This window comes from Saccostrea cucullata, unplaced genomic scaffold (genome assembly GCF_032062105.1).
Source record: "Saccostrea cucullata isolate Sc308-1 unplaced genomic scaffold, CSIRO_AGI_Scuc_v1 ctg8886, whole genome shotgun sequence".
NCBI lineage: Eukaryota > Metazoa > Mollusca > Bivalvia > Ostreida > Ostreidae > Saccostrea > Saccostrea cuccullata.
In genome coordinates, this window is record NW_026926189.1 from 1 (window position 1) to 19,928 (window position 19,928).

Below are 19,928 nucleotides of genomic sequence, written 5' to 3' on the forward strand. Positions count from 1 at the left end.
ATCCCATAATGCCTGCCTGGAAGAGTTTGGTTTGGTACAAACGAACTCTGGCGGAAGTTTGGGGATCCTCGGTAATAAATGGCATAAGCTGAAAAATGACACTTTTTCCAAAACCAGTCGGTAGTAAACACATAAAGTCCTTCGATTCTGTAAATGCACGAAGTGCTGATATCTGTTCTGGTTTTAATTCATATGTTATCCCTAACTTTTGTTTAGCACTAATATTTCCATTTCTAATTTTTTTTCTCTATAATAACCCTTTGAAAGTAAGGGAAGTTGATTTCCTGATAATTCTGCCGGAATGTAAATTAGGCAGGTCGATAGGTCAGCAGCTAAGGAGGCCTTATACGCATGCAAATCTCGTGCGCATCTGTCTCTGTGTCTGACGCTAAGGAGGCCAAATATGCATGTAAATCTCGTGCGGCTGCCTTTGTGTTTGATGTCAGTGTGCGAGGACTATTGAAATTGGCATGGAAGTCCTCGTGTAATTTAAATCGATTAGTCTAAATTCGTAATGTCTAAGTCTACAATTTTATTTCACAATGAAATGGAAATATAAGGAATCACTGTCTAGTTTTGAGAGTATGCCAGGGACATCAACAATAGTGGGAAACATGGGATAATTTTAGCATAACGGGCTTCGCCCGTTATGCAAATTATCCCATGTTTCCCACTATTGTTGATGCCCTGGCATACTCTCAAAACTAGACAGTGATTCCTTAAGTTAATCTGGCTGAATCCATTTTTTGTTGTTGAAGTGAAAGTAGAGAAAATAATAATATTTGAAAAATAATTTATTTCTGTTTTTTGTTATTTTTTACATGTCATTTCAATATATATTCTATATAAAACTTGAATCTTCATTCACATTTATGAAGTTTTTTTAGTTTTATTACGTAAAAATTGGGGTGATAACTTCGCACTTATTCTTTCCTGTTATTCGGCCGCGTTGTAATCGTGGATGTTTATTATCCCGATTTGGTATGCGTTATGCGTTAAATGGTAGTGTCTCTGTGTGCGGAGACGCAGAGGACTATGGGTAGTGTGGTCCTTTGGTGTTACCATTTGCTTTCGATTACCCTCTGAGTTATCCGTATACTATAATTATCTGCCCTTGCAATTTTGTCAACTTCCGTTCTTTTGAGTCGATTCAGCGAGATGAGCTCCAAATCGAAGAAATTGTATTCGTTTTCTGTTGATTAAACGCGTGTTCACGACTGACAGCCGCATCAACATTTAGGAAAATCATCACTGTAGGGAAGAGAACTGTGGCAACGAAATAAATTAATGCTTTAGATTCCAGAAATAGGTGCTGAAGTGGGAGGGGGTATTTTTTCCAAGATGTCAGCTTGCGTCCCTTTGAGAGTTTATGTATATAGGTGTAGTACTTTTTTAAAAACATTATTTTTCTCGCCTGATCGTGTCAGAATCTTTATCAAAGCAACTTTTAGAGTGTATTTAATGTAGATACAAATTTAAAAAAAAATTATTTTACATTTATCAATCCGGAAGACAAGCCCCTATGATCAGATACACGTATAAAAAAACCTGTGCAGTTGAAATGTACATTTGACTTAAAGATGAAATACGTATTTTTAAAAACCACATTGATGTGTCGTCTTTTGCAATTTAAACACTGTATATTGCAGAAAGTAGCTGATGAATGTAGGTTTCTATGACCAAGCGGGGCTGTTTCCCGAACCTCCCTCCGCCATATTTAAACTCCGTGATCTTGGTAATAAAGTGGTGAAACAGGAAACTGATTTTGTTATTGTTTATTCAAAAAGGTTAATCTTTTTAAGCTACAAACAATAAAAGACTAATTTTACTGCAGCGAAAGCTCAAATTGTCTTTACTCTATTCACAGGTAAACAAATAAATTTACAATCTGGTGTTAAATAGAACAGCGTTAAAGCAGCATGGTGACCTAATTCGATTCTCTATAGAGAAACGATCAGTCGTATTTTAAGGCTGCTAACTACATGTAGCAGAATAGAAATAAAGTCCTTGTTTTCGTGAATGATGCAGAATAACCTCCTCGGCCTCGAAATGTTGTTTGAAATATAAAAGCCTCGGCTAACGCCTCGGCTTTTATCTTTCAAACAACATTTCTCGACCTTGGAGGTTATTCTGCAACATTCACGAAAACGTGGACTTTATTTCTTTATTGAACCTAGAAAATTCGTGTTGAAAGTTCAAGTAGATCTATTGAAATAAACAATTTGCGAAAATATTCTGATTTTTGATCGCGTGTAATTTTTGTGATGGGCCTTTATCAGGTCCAGTCCAAAGACTATTTCTACCTACGTAGCTATTAATAGCTACCTAGGTATTTAAAGCTACCCAAAGTAGCTATTTTTACCTACTTTTTTATAATTTCTGCATTCTGCGGCACAAAGACCAAACGGCGCAACATGGTGAATACCATATCGTTTGATACAGTCACACTAATGATGAATACGACAAAGTTTTGGACAAAAAATGATTACTTCCTGAATCGGCAATTTCACATTAGTTTCTATGCAAAATTGATAATATACGAAGTAATCATTTTTTGGCCAAATTTTTGTCATATCCATCATCAGTGTGACTGTATTAAAAAATTTTGTGCTCACCATGTTGCGCCGTTCCTGCATTTGGCCACAAAATGCAAGTAAAGCAGAAAGTAGGTAAAAATAGCTACTTTGGGTAGCTTTAATTACCTAGGTAGCTATTAATAGCTACGTAGGTAGAAATAGTCTTTGGACTGGACATGTTTATTAGACTAATATAATGTACATTGTAAAAACGAATAACTTACTACATGTACCGAGATAGTGACAGCTCTTTATGGTTGCCTTCATGCCACTTGAAAAAAAATCAAAGGGAGGCTACTTGTTTATCTCTTTTTTATATTGAGTTACTCCTCTCAAATGTAACCTGTTCAACTTCAGGTCTAAGGGAAAGAGGGCAGCCAAGGTTAGCAAGTCAGTTAATAGTAGAGTACATTTTTATGGGAGATAGAGCCTGGACATAAAATGAGAAGCTTAGAGAGAGAGCGAGGTCTTCTAACGAAAAAATATAGCCTGAGGGTAATGGGTGGGTGGGGGGTTCGGATCCCCACAATATCAGTCATATTAAATGACGTATGACAAATCATTACTGATGTGTGACAAATAGCAATGCAGATAACTTTAGTACTTGTTTATAAGACAATATGCAATGAATATGCCAATAAAGATAATACAGTAATATTTAAAAAGAAATTAATAATTGAATTGCACTTTCATTAATTTTTAAAAATCTGTATGATAAAAAATTAAGAACATCACTGATGTTTCGTGACTTGGTCACTGAATTAATTCATTATACCGGTATGTCCCAAATGTATTACATGTATCATAAACGGATTGAACTGGTAATTTTACCTGTCTGTCATTTTTGTTTTCTTGAAATAACGTACAAAATATAACATCATAGATAGGGCGTTTGTCTCTGATTCATTCAACATGGTATCCGGGGGGAGGGGGAGTATGGTAAGGTAATGTGTTGATTAACATGTTTTCTATTACTATATGCTGGAGCTTTAATTGACGCAATTATATTTTTTCTACTCTTATTATTATGTTATTATGCTGTCGAAAGCAAGTCATGCTAATTCGCGGTTATCTGTAATCCTTTAGTTTTTCAACAAATATAAATATTGATTTTATTCAGTTATGAGAATATTGATCAGTTATATAATCTGTAAATAAATATTCCTTTTTTAAAAAAAGGTGACCCCTCCCCCCTATTTCAACACGCACATGTTGCAGTGTATTCAAAGAAGGGGAAGTGTAGATTTTTAAAATAAAAAGTGGTACTGAGTGAGAGAAATTTGATAAAATTTTTCACTTTGATTATACAATGTTTTTATCATTCATTGGTGGATTTATTTCAATTAAGTAATTTTCATTAAATAATTGGTTTACGTGCCATTTCCGGTTTATCCATCTTCTCAAGCCCTCAGCTAGCGAAGATGGTGGTTATCTTGTTTTTAAACTTTTATAAATTTAATACTTTGGAAATCTTGTGTTTTCGTTTTGTTCTTCTTTTTTTTTTTTTAACGAAAAAGCTAATTTTTGCGGCCGATTTGATGCTTTGCAGGCACGTATCAACAAAAGGGGGGGGGGACACTTTTTTCCCAACATTTCCTATACTATTGAAAATGTTTATTGAAAGGTTGGTAGCCCCCCCCCCCTTCTAACCATAGTAAAATGATATCAGGGAAATGTAGTATTGTTTGCAAAACAATTGGTAGTGAAAGAAAGTTGACATTGAAAAAAGTTGTCCCCCCCCTCCCCTACGAAATAGGGGAATTTTTTTTTTTTTTTTTTTGCTTGTCATATTTTACAGGTAAGTTAAAAAAAAAATGCTCTAGCCGCCGCCGCCCCGCCCCCCCCCCCCCACTTTCAAAAACGATGCTACATGCCTGCTTTGCATCAATTTTGTTTAAAAGTCTACTATTGTGGTTTCTTTCCTAAATATATATACTGCTCTGTGTGCCTAAGATACATATGTAGCCTTCAATATTGTCACTATTTTTCGTGCATTACATGTAAAATCTGTGTACATTTCAAATGTTCAGGAAATGCCATAAATTAAGGAAGTGCAGCGAAATCTTTAAATGACAATATAATAAATGATGATTTAACTACAAACATATTCATTTTTAATTAAGCATTTTTTTTTACTTCATGCTTTCGTTATTAAAGAACACTTGTCTATTCTCTGTCAAAATCTCTATTTTTTTTAAGTATTTATGCTGTAGGACCATAAAATAACACATATAAGGATATATAAATCCGTTTCCTCCATGGCTACCAAAGTATATATTTTACTACAAAAATTCAGTTTTACTCAGATATGATAGATTTACACTTTGTGTTGGTGTTCAACTTAATCTGTCCCTTATTTTCATTTAAAATGTGTTAGGCCTACATGTATCCACGGTTTTCCACTCAACCATTATTTATAAATATATAACAAATAGTTCCCATTTCTTTGAATTACACATAAATTAAAAAAAAAATCCATTTTTCAGAACTTCTTAAAAAATTTATAGAAACATTTCCTAAAATTTTAAAATTTTGAAGAGAGGCCTATATTGGTGATTTTTATTCCATAAACGTATATGTGTTATTTTCATACAAAACGTCAACGTCACGGTGTTGAACCATATAACGTCAACGTGATGACGTGACAGCATTGATTAAGAAAACAATGCTAAATTGAAACGGCTGTAAAAAGAAAACCAGAAAAGATATTCTTAAAAAAGAAAATGTTTTACAACAAACAAATCTTCGAGTATAATGTCAGGAAGTTTCACTTATTTTGATGACTAGGCGGATTTTTGCACTTCGTGAACTTAGCTCTTTGACTTATGAATATGACAGATTCCTGAGATATTGCATCTCTATTTCATGGATGGTCATCTGGAGTGCAGGCAATGTGTTCCCAACGCTGACATTTCTCACACTGTATCCAGATTCCCGCTGCAGACTCATCAGCATGGCATACAAAACATACTTCAGATGCTAAGAAAGATGTTGAAGCAGATGATGGAATTGGGTTTGCAGTAAAGGAAGATCTCAGCACCCTCTTATTTGACTTTGAAGAACCCTTGGATAGTTTATTCACTTTCCTTTTAAATTTTCTATCAAATCGTCACTACCCAGTGCACAAACTGCTTGGGCAAGGATATCCAAGCCTGAATTTACTTCAGTATACAGAATGGTTAGTTCTGTGCTAGATGTAGATGGGATGGATGATGATGTGGGTTGCACTGCATAAGGAATCGTAGGAATTCCAATGGAAGATGATGACGTTTCTTCTAATTTTTCTTCATATGTAAGGACAGGCTTTAGTCTACAGTCTGAAATCTTAGATCTGTCTATATTGGAAACACACCAGAAGCAGGATATGGAGATAACGAACAGTATTCAATCTCAAAGTCCATAAAACAATACAAAATAAGAGCAGAGCAAACACGGACCCCCGAAACAACAGAGGTGGGATCAGGTGCCATGGAGGAGTGAGCATCCCCTGCCGACCGGTCACACCCGCCGTGTGCTCCTTGTCATGATCAGGAAACAACGGAAAACATCCGTCGTCAATTCAGTGTATAAATAATGGACTAACAATTGGTATGAAAAACGTCAGTCACCATTTGACTCAATGATAAATTGTATTCGCTGACAAGGTCATTGTATCGATCATAGAACTTACGAAATGATGACTTTAAACGAGACTGCTGATATTCTTGTTTCATCAACTTGCTTGTCAATAATTTACCTCGTTTCAGAAATTGTTCATACGTAGAGCATGCTATTGCGTATCGAATCAACTGAGATATATATACTCCGTATGCAGGTGATGAAGGTATATTGCTGCATAAGTAAGGGAAGTTGACAATAGAAAAGTTAAAGTCATCACGTTTATCATATAGTTTGGTTGTTAGATTACCATTGGCGTCTTTTTCAAGTAAAATATCCAAGTATTCTGAAACAGAAGTGTCAGACTCTGTGGTATCTTTTATATCAAGCTCACCAGGATATATCGTATCGACATAGGAATGGAAATTACCATTGTTAATTGACAATACGTCGTCGATATATCTAAATGTCGAGTTGAAGGCCACAGCAAGTGTTTTCTTCTTTTCACGCATAAGATTTCGCATAAATGCTGCTTCATATGAATATAAAAATAAGTCTGCTAATAACGGAGCGCAATTTGTACCCATGGGAATTCCAATAGATTGTTGGCATACCTGGTCTCCAAAAACCACATAGATATTGTCAATCAGAAACTCAAGCATCTTCTTGATGTCAACTTCAGAGTACTTATGTGTGCAATCAGAATCTGTTTTAACAAAATAATTTTGCAAATGACCAATGACGAGGTAAGTAAATTTACGAGTTCCATTTTTATTGAAGAAGCAAAACTTTTTTGCACTGTTAATGGTTTGTAGAAATCTAGAAATGCCACTTGCAAGTGTCTGACAAAGGTTTGTTTGCGTATCATATCTTCAGGATGTTGTTTGATATGTGCTCTTAGGTGTTTGTACCAGCTCTTTTTCAAGGGCCCTTAAACTCCCACATCCAATGGCTGCATCAAGTGAGATGTATTTCTTACTAATCTGTAGATCCCTATTCCAAGATCTTTATTTGGCCATAGAAAAGGATTCCATGAAGATGTTTTATAAATTTTCTGAAAGTTTCTGCATCCATCCAACCCTTCTCTGTGAATTCTGCATGAGCTTGTCTGTGTGAACAAGCCAATAAGTCATAGGAAGCTAGTTTGGGCTTAGAAAACACAAAAAACGGAGGAATTGTTCTGCCCTTAGCATTTGTACAGTACATCACAATAACTCTCTCTTTGCTCCTCCCCCTGATATATGTGGAACTGGAGCCGCATTTACCTTAATTTTTGTCTGGACCTATCACCTGACCAGATTTGGATCCCATTGTTAATCCAGTTTCATCTGCATTATATACTCTTTCAGGTTTATCCAGGAGATGATTGTCAGACATAAATATTTTATATATATTTACATGCATGTATCAAACCAGTCATCAATCTCTTTCACAGTCACCTTGGCTTTAAAGATTTCCAGAGGTGTTTCAGTTCTTTTTTTAATTATGTGACTGTTTCACCTTAAAAATCTATAATACCAATACCAACTAGGCCTGTCGTCTTTAAATGGATTTTTCCTCTTGTCCTTTTCCATGATTTCTTCAATGAAGTCTAGAAACTCTGTTGGACGCAACCCCATTCCTCTCTGTGGCATTTCTGACAAATAATTTGCAAATGCTTCCTCCCCGGCTTCTTTAAAAACAGGCGTTGGACCTCTTTTACTGTCAACATCTACTTTTCCTGATGTTCTTTGGAGTAAAGAAAAAGAGAGATTGTTTTCTAATGCTGCTCTTCTAATAGACAACTTATTTTGATTCACCTGATATAAAGCTTTCCTAACAGTCTTAAATGGGGTCCAGATTTCTTTGCGTTTCTTGGTTCTTCCCATTTCTATATCAAAAAGATGCTGTCATAAGACAGTAATACCCGCACTAAGGTTTTTGCCTCTAATGCACACTCCTTCAAATTGGGCTTTATCAAGGAAAAGGTCAATATAATTCAATAATTTACATAATACATGTATTCATCAAATTGAGCATAATATGCTCAGGTGACCATGTGACCCATGGGCCTCGATCTTATAGGTATTTCATTTTTTTAATTCATTACCAGTCTGAAATTAAACAACAGAATTTAATTAATGATGTTAATTAGGTTTGATAAAGGGGGGATATAAATTTTTGGCCCATAATTGGAACTTTTTAAATCTATTTTCTCATATAGATCAACTACAAATGATATTATTCAAATTAGCGTAAAGCGTTTTTGATGATTTTTTTTTCAAAATATACAAACTTTTTTATATTTGACTAGGCAGAAACACCTTGAAAGATATGCCATGTACCGAATCAATTTAGTCAACCCCCAACCCTCTCCCATCAACACACACACACACAAACACACCCTATTTGCCTGTTTTTGGATAAGGCCTAGATGGCAAAGTTAAGATAAAACATCTTTTGTAAATGATAATTTTAAATTTGTTCTTGAACTATACATGTATCTGAAGACCTGCATCACATTGGTCTTGCGTCACGTACCCAACTCAAGTACTAGTTTTACCATTATCATGTTTAGATTGAACTGCACATGCAGTACTATTGTGGTGTACACATCATTGCATGTATGTCAGTAGGAATTATTTTGTGTTTTATTTGGATTTTATTTCATGAAGTTGACCTGACCTATGACAGTCGGTAAGTACAAGTTTTGGTATAGATTTGGGTAAAATAGTCTAAAATGCAACTGGTTAGGTTAAAGTTTAATGAATCAAAGGTCATCCGTCATCCGATGCTGTAATCAGTCTAGACGAACTCCAAAAACGGCGTTAACGGAAGTGAAAATTTCAGTCCAGAAAAGACTCCAAAAAAACGAGTCCACGCATGCGCAGTTATATCAAAAAAACGGTGAAAAGTAGGCTCTTACAAAAAGTGTTTTTGCAAAAAATTGGATTACCTTGAAATAATGTAAGTTGGCAGAAATGATTAATAATAAATGTTTCTAGAGAACGTATTTATTAGAATTTTGATTTTATGTGCAAATAGTTTTTAATTCCAAGTCAAAGTTGACAAACTTCGAGCTTCAGCCAGACCTCGTACAAGTAGATACAGAATACAAATTAAACAGTTTTAATCTTATTAAAACATGTCTGTGATTGATAATTTGTTAGCAGTGACTAAGTTGGTCATTTAAGAACTACTTTTACTGATTTAAGAAGTGTTTTTGTCAGTACGGATTTCAGTTGTTCGAATTTCCTCTATCTTTCATGTCTATCGTGTACGAATAAATTTAGCATGTTCAGAGCAGCAATGAGCAACCACATTGTAAAAAACATCTTACCAATAATTTAAAAAAGTACTGAATTGATGATTTTTATCATAAATAAGAGTCGATCAGGTAACAGTTACCTCAGAATCCAGCCAGTTTCCACATTTCCTCTGTTACTGAAGAGATCGTATTTGTTAGATTTTTTTAATTTTATTTGTAAAAAGAGAGATATTTACTTTCAAGTTAATGTTTCAAGTTAGATCAATTACAGAGATAATTAAACTTTTGGGAATTTTTAATATTCATGATAAAAGAGAAAAATATGTAAAATTGAATAATATATGTTGAGACTGTTAAACATTGACCAAATTTATTACCCATTCACAATATCACTTCGTAATAAAATTATGTATGACATCTGAATTGAGAGCGTAAGTTATCACCATCGCTATTTACCTAATCATTCTCACATATGAACAGCTATTATCATGAAAACATTTTAGAACGATTATGTATCATTCTTTTAAATTTACGGTAAAAAAAAGTCTTCTCAAAACGAACCTGGTAGTATTTTTGCTCCGCCCCGAAAATTGTGCGATTTTTTTTTTATAAAATAAATACAATCTAAGTATCTTGGAAGTGAAATTTAAGCATTTTTATTGTAGGAATGGCATAAAATTTAATCAAGGAGACAATAAATTAAGAAATTAATTCTTACCGACTGTATTGAATCCGATGCCGTATATCCCAAATCACTATTATGCAAGAATATGAAGCGATAAATAAGTCAATAACCACTAAATAATTTAATAAATGCAATTAGTTATTCAATAAAAATTAAAATCCAGTCAGTTTACTAAATACAGCCATTATTCGGTGATTTGTGGAGAAAACGAACGAAAATCCATTGTTTGTTTACATCGGACGCCATTTTGCCGCAATGCATGACGGAGCCAGAGACTTCTTTTTTGGAGTTCACGCCGATTTTGGAGTTCGTCCAGACTGGTAATAAGACGAATTTCACATTCTGAAGAGTTATCGCCCGTTATCGACGTTACATTCAGTTACAAGATACAGAATTTTTTTTCTGGGAGGGAGGGGGGATTTCCAGACCAGAATTTCCTGAGAAGCAAAAAAAAAAGAGAGAGAAGTTATAGTGGGGTCTGTTTTCTAGGGTGGAGGGCATCCAAAGTCATTTTTATTTGCTTCAGTATATATTATAGTCCTGCAAATTCCGGGGGGGGGGGGGATCTCCCACTCCACTCTCTGTCCCTGTAATGACAAATGATCATGTGACTCCTAAATAGTATGAAACTTTTTCCATTTGACTATACATAATTTTGTTTTTTGTGTTATTATGTTATGTAAATTTAATGGTATAAAGGTTACCCCTGGAGGTCATCCCTACTCTCCTAATGAACTGGAAATGTTCACAATATGACTGCATTAAATTAGATAAAAGTGCATCAATGATAAGATTGTTTGACATTTTATTCATTCTAGAATTAGGAATGAAAATCATTCAAAGAGTTGGACAATATTAAACTATTTGTATATATTAACATTTTTTTTTAAATGTAAAAACAAGTAGTAGTTTGCATACATGAATAAACAGGGGTCTGGGAAGGGGTGAGGGGAAGGATCGAGTTCATATCTCTTTACGTCTTAATGGTTGAAAACTCCTAAAATGAATGTTGACCTCAAATCTGACTTGTCCTCATTATTTTTCAAGTGGTGGTGTCTCCATTTGAGTGAAAAATTCCTGAGATGGATGTTTAACAACAAACAAACAAATGACATAAAAACACAATATTGATTTGCATTTAGAAATATGCAGGGGATTTTTCCATCGTAAATCTTCTTCTCAAGAACAGCAGGGGCATTATTATCCCCCGTTTTTGGGAAAAGGAGAGAACATTAAATCTGTCTGTCAGTCTGTCCATCTTTGACAGTATGTGCATCTGTCAAAATGAATTTAACCTTGGTCATAACTTTTGAATAATAAGAGATAGGGCTTTCATATTTCACATGTACATTACCACAAAACTTTCTAAATGTACTATGATTTTTTAACCCAAGTGAGACCTTGACCTTAAAGTTTTATCTACTTTCCAAAAAATAACATTTTAAATTGATCATTTTGAAAGAGAAAAGATAGGGCATGTAAATTATATTACATGTGAAAAGACTTTTCTAAATATATCATGACGTTTGACTCTGTGACCTTGACCTAGAAGTTTAATCTACTTTTCAAAAATATTATATTATATGATATATAACTTTTGATTGAAAAGAGATGGGACTTTCATATTTGACATGTACATTACCTGCAACAAAATATTTCCGAGCATGCTATGATTTTCCCCTTTGACCTAATTTTCATAAATTGACATATGATAGGGGTGTACATTTGACACACAATCTGCCATAAATTATGGCATCCCATTCACTAAGACACAGAAAGCAGAGGACCACAATTCTTTTAATTTGCTTGTATTATCTTGATATGGAAACATCCTCATATAATGTAGATTCAAGTTTTTTATGCCATGCCATGATTAGGAATACATGTATAGTTTTTGTCTTGTTGTCCGTCCTCCACCCTTCCATCTGTCTTTCCATCGAGCTCAAAGAAACTTTCTAGATATTTTTATCAAAGTTCATATGTTGATGCATATACTGATGTAAACTATCCAACTGCAGCAATATTTTTTTACCTTGACTTTTCCTTTGACCTTCACTTAACTTCTTTAAATAAGTGTTTAGCTTTATTTTAAAGAAACTATTCAAGTTGTGTAATGAAACTTTACATGATGATACATACTGATATAAGCTTTACAATGCTTCACTCTTTTTTACTTTGACATTGACCTTGACCTCACTTTTCTAAAATTAATGTCTCGATCAGTTTTGACTAAACAATTCAAGATATAGTTATCAAATTTCATATGCTAATACATACTGCTGAGAGCTATTAATGCATCAACTTATTTTGACCTTGAATTTTCTTTTGACCTTGACCTCACTTTTTAAAATATGTGTTGATCTAAGTTTTAAATAAACCATTTTAAAATTATATTTTTATCAAACTTCATTTGCTAATAGTAAATTCATACTGATGTAAGCTTTTCAACTGCAACAACATTTTGACCCCAGCCTTTTCTTTGACCTTTCTTTCCTTAAAAAAAGTGTTAAGCTCAGTTTCATTAAATCATTCAAGATATTTTTATCAAACAAAAAATATGCTGATATGTATTAGTGAGCGCTATTCAACTGCATCAAAAACTACACCTTGCACATTCCTGTGACCTTGACCTCCCTCCTCTTTAATTTGTATTTTTCTTAGTTTTAAAGAAATAATTTAAGACATTTTTATGTTTAGCATGCACTTATACATAATTTGGTGAGAATTTATTATCTATATCCAATTTATTTAGATTTTAGTTTCAATTCTAAAGAAACTGTTCAAGATATTTTCATCAAACTTTATACACTAATACAAATTTTCATGAACAGTAGCATTAATTAGTAAGATACACCTGGCAGGACATTCATGAATGTCCTACAGAAATATTTCTAGTTTTGCAAATCATCACCTCAAAGGCTAGGGTCAGGCTACAATTAGGGTTCAAAGTTTTTTTTTAGGGATAAAAGGAAACAAATCTTCAAAATTCATCTTTTCAAGAACAACAAGGGCAGGATTAATATGGAAACATTCTCAAGAGGTGTAGTTTCAAGTTTGTACAAATCATGACCCCCTGGGTTAGGGAGGGGCCATTTTCCTGCCCCTTTTTGCCATCCACATGAAAATACAAATTTTGAAATCATTTTACACATACACAAAACAAACCAATCATTTTCCAAATGATCGTGGTTTAAAGCTATTGCATATTAGGGAAGTTCTTGAAAGCAGGATGATCAAACATATCAAATATATATATATATATATATATATATATATATATATATATATATATATATATATATATATATATATATATATATATATATATATAAATTCTACCCCCATTTGACCCTCCCCCCCCCCCGGGCAAAATGAAAATTCGAAACCTTACTGCACATCTACATGACACCACCAACCATCTCCCAAAAGATGACTAGGCTGCTGAGTAAGAAGGAGAAGGAATTCAGGGAAGATGGGGCTTTTAGCATAAAAAAACATCATTTTTTGACCCTAATTTGACCCCCCCGGGGCAAAATCAAAATTACGAAACCTTACTGCACATCTACATGACACCACCAACCATCTCCCAAAAGATGATTAGGCTGCTGAGTAAAATGTAGGAGGAGTTCAGGGAAGACGGGGCTTTTAGCATAAAAATCGTCATTTTTCGACCCCCATTTGACCCCCCGGGGCAAAATCAAAATTCTGAAACCTTACTGCACATCTACATGACACCACCAACCATCTCCCAAAAGATGATTAAGCTACTGTGTAAAATGTAGGAGGAGTTCAGGGAAGAAAAGTGTGACAGACGGACGGACAGACGGACGGACATAGAAAGTGCAGGTATAACAATCATCAAATAGTATTTACATACTGTTTAATATGCAACAACAATGAATGGGGTTGGCTAAGTGTGGTTTTACGCACTAAATTTTTTAACAAGCCCCCCCCCCCTTTCTACATCAAAATATTTTTTTTAAATAGTTTAACACAAACCATCACCCCGCCCCCAGATCAAATTCTGCATAAAGTGCACCCATGCCATACAGTGCATGTTTGTTAAGTGTATGTACATTATGTACATGTGTCTTTGATATATGTAAATGAAATGCATCTTTTTAAATAAAAGGTCTATATAAACCCAGATTTGTCTGTAATAGTTATTATTGACTTTACTCAAATGGCATATGAAAATACAAACTAGGATGCATCAGCTTCGGGCGCTTGACATGTTTAAACTTTCTCTTTATAAATAAAAATGTCCCTACTATAATTATAACCAGGTTCGACACGGTAGCCATCTTGAATTTTCGGTTCAGTTACCTCACCTCGCTTTATGGCAACAATATGTTCAAAATAAACAGATACAACCCTTTCCTTAACTATGCCTCCACTTTCGGGCAATCCAACTCAAACCTCATTAAATCCTCTCTAATCTCTAAAATATAGCTTCACAAACTCAGTCTACTGCTACCGATATCAAGTCAGTCATAACTTGATCAAATTTTAATCTACAATATGCAGATTAACTTCAATGAACCAACCCAATTTTTACTTTTTATTAATTTCCTCCCTGTAGAAAATGGTTTGACCCTTAGTTTTGAGAAAAATGAACCTCTTTTTACCCATGGATACTCTATGCCGAGTTTGTTTGAAACTGGTCAAATGGTTCTAAAGGAGAAGGTGAAATCGAGACAACACAGACAAATGTTGATCAGAAAAACTTGCATGCGCCAAAGGGAACAAAAATGCATACAATATTGTCTATTTAGTAATATAAGTACCATGCCTCGGTACAAGGTCGTTTACAAGGGTCTAAAAATTGTTTAAGGAGGGAACAGACTGCAGGCAATGTTACGTATTTAAGAACCATCCCTTGTTTCAAGGTACTAGGTCGTTTACAAAAGTTTAAAACTTGAAAGTAACAAGAGACACAATCAAAACTAGAGCAGAAGAAAAATTTTTACTTCAATCATATATCCTGGTAAATGTATAATTGTATGAGGTGTATGGTAGGAATAAACGAATTCATAATCGAACACTTACTAAGATTTAGAAAGGTATTTCTGCTTCATCTTACCGATTCTATTAAGATTTGCATAAGAATAACATAAATAACAACAAGATCATCAATAGCAACATAAATCACCTCATTGGCGGATCCAGAGGGGGGGTTCCGGGGGTTGGAACCCCCCCTTTATTTTTTGCCAAGTGGAGAAAGAGAGAGAAAGAAGGGGGATAAAACGTATTCCGAGAATAAATATCTGTACGTCTAACTTAAATATGTATTGAATAGATAGATTCTCACACATTTAGTTTTTCCATATTCTATTTCACTAAATTACTTTTTATGAGAGAATAGTAGAAAATATTCTACTTATTTTTTATATATCTTATATATGATATGTAACATCCTGCGATCTTAATTTGGCTGTGTTGGCAGGTGCCTTTTTTTTTAAAACTAAATCTTATGAAGTAACTAAATTTCAATTCATTGCTTTATACCCAACCCAAAAAGGATTTTGAAATTCTTTAAGAAAATTCATTCTACTCTTCGGAAATGCTGCAAATCCATTCAATTATAAGGCTTCAGTAGTTTATTATATGTGTTGATCTTTTTTAAATACCGACTGGGGGTACCTTGTCAAAGAAAAAAGGACGTAGAACAAAGATATTATTTTCCACAATCTTATATTTTTCCATACATGTGTGTGTATGTGAATCTTTGCCTGAGAGTGTGTAAAGGGGGGGGGGGAGTGTTAGAGGGACACAAACCTGGAACCCCCCCTTTCAAAAATTGCTGGATCCGCCCCTGCACCTGAGTATCATATATCAACTTCCCAACAATTGAATTTGGTTCGTGCTTTAAACCATGAGAGGCCTCGAAATTCACAAGTTTGAAAGCACCATTGCTCATCCTAATTATACAAATAGCATTCTTAGTTTGATTTTTAATAACAAAAAGTGAAGCAGATCGAGGAACAAAGAAAAAATGTTTTTCACTATTTAATCAGTATAGTGCCACAAGAAACCCCTGACTCTAAGGCTACACATTTCACAATTTTAAAAAAGGCACCCTTACTCATCATAAATGTTTGATTAATACCAAGGAACAGATTTCAAAGCATTAAGTTATTTTTCAGCATATAGTCATTTGAGCCCCCCCCCCCCAACCCCCACCCTCCTGGAACACCTGACTTAAGGACCTTGAAATCATAATTCTGGAAGAAGCATCCTTGGCAGTTGCTCATCAAAAGTATATGCTAAAGTTATTGGTATAATACCCAGGAACAGACGAGAACATTTTCTAAGAATTAATGCATTTTCACTATAGAATCAATAGAGCCCCGCCCTAACACCAGAATTCACAGTTCTTGTAGAGGCACCCTTTCTCATCATAACATTGTTAAATTGTTAATTGATAAAATATCCAGAAACAGAATAGAAGATTTTAAAAACATTAATGGACATTCACTATATGAACAATAGAACCCCTGAGCCAAAGGCCATGAGATTTATAAAAAAAAAATTGGAAGAAGCATTCTTGCTTATCTTAACCAAGCACTTTTTAATTAATGATATCTAGACAATGAGTAGATTTGTAAAGAATTATTGCGTTTTCACTATGAATTCAACAGAGCCCCTCCCTAAGACCAGAACCACTGACCAAGGGGACATGAAATTCACAATTTTGGAAGATGCACCCTTTCTCATCATAACACATACACTTAGTTTATCAGCTTAAAAACCAGGAGCAAAGAAGATTTTAAAAGAAATAATGCATTTTTATTATATATTTAACAGAGCCCCACCCCTGACCCTGGGGCCATGAATTTCACAAATTAGGTAGAGGGCTCAATGCTTATTACAATACTGACAGTTTTACTGCTTAATATCCAGGAGCAAAGAAGATTTTTATAAAAATTGCATCAATTTTGTTGGCTTTAGCCCCACCCCTTAAGTTCCACCTGGGTGTAGAGAAAGGGGGCAGGGTCCATGAATTTCGAAATCGGTGTTCCCCTTCACACATAAATGCTATATGCCAAAATTGGTTCCTTTCAGAGAAGAAGCTGAAAACGTATGTAAATGTAAAACACGACGGACGAAAAAAGATAGAAATAGGTCACCTGAGTGACACATGTGACCTATTCATAACACGCAAAGCAGAATTTTTTCCCAAACAAAGAATTAAGCATTATTCATATAAAAAATGAAGAAAAAAAGTATATTTGAAAAATTGCGAAATATTTACAATATGCGACTACACATAAAAAATATTTATTATTAATGTTAATAATCAAAGCTATTATTTAGGTCATTCAAAATATACTAGTACATTGGAGTATGTTGGTTTATCCTCACAGATTTAAAAAAAAATTAATTAGATTCAAAGGAAGAAGAAAAAAATATTAATTCAATATTTTAAATGTCTAATTAATATTTGATAAAACTTACTAATGAAAAATAATATTAAGAAAATTGGTATATGAAATACAGTTTGGTGACTAAAAATCAAAATGAATGGATGGACTTAACTAGACAGAAAAAATGCTGCAAATTTAAGTTCCATAAAATGTTAATTTTTTCCATCTTATAAACCCCCGATATCTTAACTGTGTTTATGGTACGGATGTGAATTTAAAATGCTCTTTTCGAGGTAAACTAAATAAATATCGAAGGCATGGTGCCTGAAGATTTGTTGAATATCAATAGATAATCAGGGTCACGCATTTTTCATCGTCTGAATACATAGTCAGCGCATGTTTGTCGGCTGTTCTTACGAAAACTGTAGTTGTATATTGAACAAAATAATGTCATATTAAAAGGAAAAGAGTCGACAAACGTGCGCTCACACTTGATTTAACAAAAAACATATTCCAAACAAACTTCTCGCTTCCATTGTTACGACTTCGATTGACCTGTTAAATATTACAATTCATCACGTGATGTCCACCTGCGAGTGTACTCGTGGAAACAGTTACATTGTATTCTTCAACCTGACCTAAATGTAATCCATTATGTTTGGTGCCGTTTTCAGAATTTAGCACATTAAATGTTGATTTAATTTTGCGTGTCCTCACATTTAAAAAAAATCATAATGACATCGCTGTAATATTCCAAACACGTATTCGAATTTCTAGAGAGAAAGATGGAGAGAGAGAAAAATGTCAACAATGACACCGATCGATAGACCCACCTCCTATTAATATTGATAGCGCATCCTAAAAGCCACTCCGGGTACATGTCAAAATCCGGAAGACGACACTATTGTATCCTTATTTCAATTTTGATTCATAGCAATAAGGCATTGTTTTTGTACAAATGTTCTAGCTAAAATAACCATGTATACGTCGCTCTTTCTATAATGGTTGTAATATATTTTGGATTCACTTTACGAGGGGCATTTCAAAAGTCCTGAGAACTGTGTAATAAAAAATTAATCATTTCACGGAAATTATTGAGTTTGATATCATTGGAAAGATCAGAAAAATATTTACATATCGTGACGTCACTTTGTAATTTTTATGACGTAATATCTGAGAAAATGACGTCATAGTATAGAATGTTTAGCATACTGAAAAGTCGCGTTTTTATCCACATTAGACAATTTTAAAAGTTCTGCCAAAGACTTATTTGAAAATATATTTCCAAGAAAAATTTTTTTTGCACAGTAGTAGAGTAGGACTAAGGTACCGTTTATCAAGAATTCCATATTTCATTGTATGGTTTGTTTCCTTGCACGGTTTATGCCCAGTTTTGCAATCATCGGCATTCATTTAAGATTTTAAGTTACATGATACGACTGGATTTTCGGTCGTTTATAAAGCTCTCCACTGTATGAAATTAAACATTTTCTATATAAAAATGAAGTATATTTATGCAGTTTTCAACAAATGTATTTTGAGTAACAACACTCTCGCCGTTTACAAATAAAATTTTTAAAAGTCTTGCCCCTGACTTGTTTCTTTGCGTATTTTTTCTAATTGATTTAAATTCGGCGCCCAAGAACTCATTGCTGCTTTTGACTTTTGACTCCAAAAAAGGTTTATAAGCTTCACAGACATGTAAAATCTTATTCAATTTCCATGACTTAAAATTTGCGAATATATGGAGGTACGGTGGGGTTTCAACTGCGCCCGCTCCATTTTGGATTTTACGAGGAAATATGGGGCACACTTATTTTAACTTCTCTTGAGCCTTCATCAACCCCTCAAATCTCGTTAAAACACCTGACGAATTGATGCCATCAAAGTTTGTAACATGATCGTCTATTTTTCTTTGTTTCTCAACTTTTCCTTTTTCTCACAGTTAGGTCTGTTTTACGCAATATTTTGAGCGAGATTCGATAAAAATATGCGATGTTTGACAATCGCTAAAACCATTTCAGAACAAGAAGATCGGCGAAATAGAACACCAAATGATAGATTGTAGTCTATGTAAACATTCCACCAACTTGCAATTGCGTCCGATAGCTTGCGCCCGAGTAATGAGCAAAAGTTGTTTTTAAAATTTTAATTTGATCAAATAATGTCTTTTGTTACGTCATTTTTATTGCCAGTATCGTGAGCATACGGAATTATGACGTCATTTTCTCAGTTATTACCTCATAAAAATTATAAAGTGACGTCACAATATGTGTATATTTTTCTGATCTTTCCAATGATATCAAACTCAATAATTACCGTGAAACGGTTAATTTTTTATTAAACAGTTCTCAGAACTTTTGAAATGCCCCTCGTATTTTCAACTTATTAGAGTCTCAAAAAGATCCAAAATAGGGCGTCAAGTCCACCCATTCCTTGAATGGAACTTTATGTTG

The 19,928-nt window shown here is 34.0% G+C and overlaps 1 pseudogene; it reads right to left on the reverse strand.

Moving 5' to 3' along the window:
* Positions 1-5,399: 5,399 nt before the first annotated feature.
* Positions 5,400-8,041, reverse strand: LOC134271025 (uncharacterized; annotated as a pseudogene).
* Between the last annotated feature and the right edge of the window lie 11,887 nt (positions 8,042-19,928).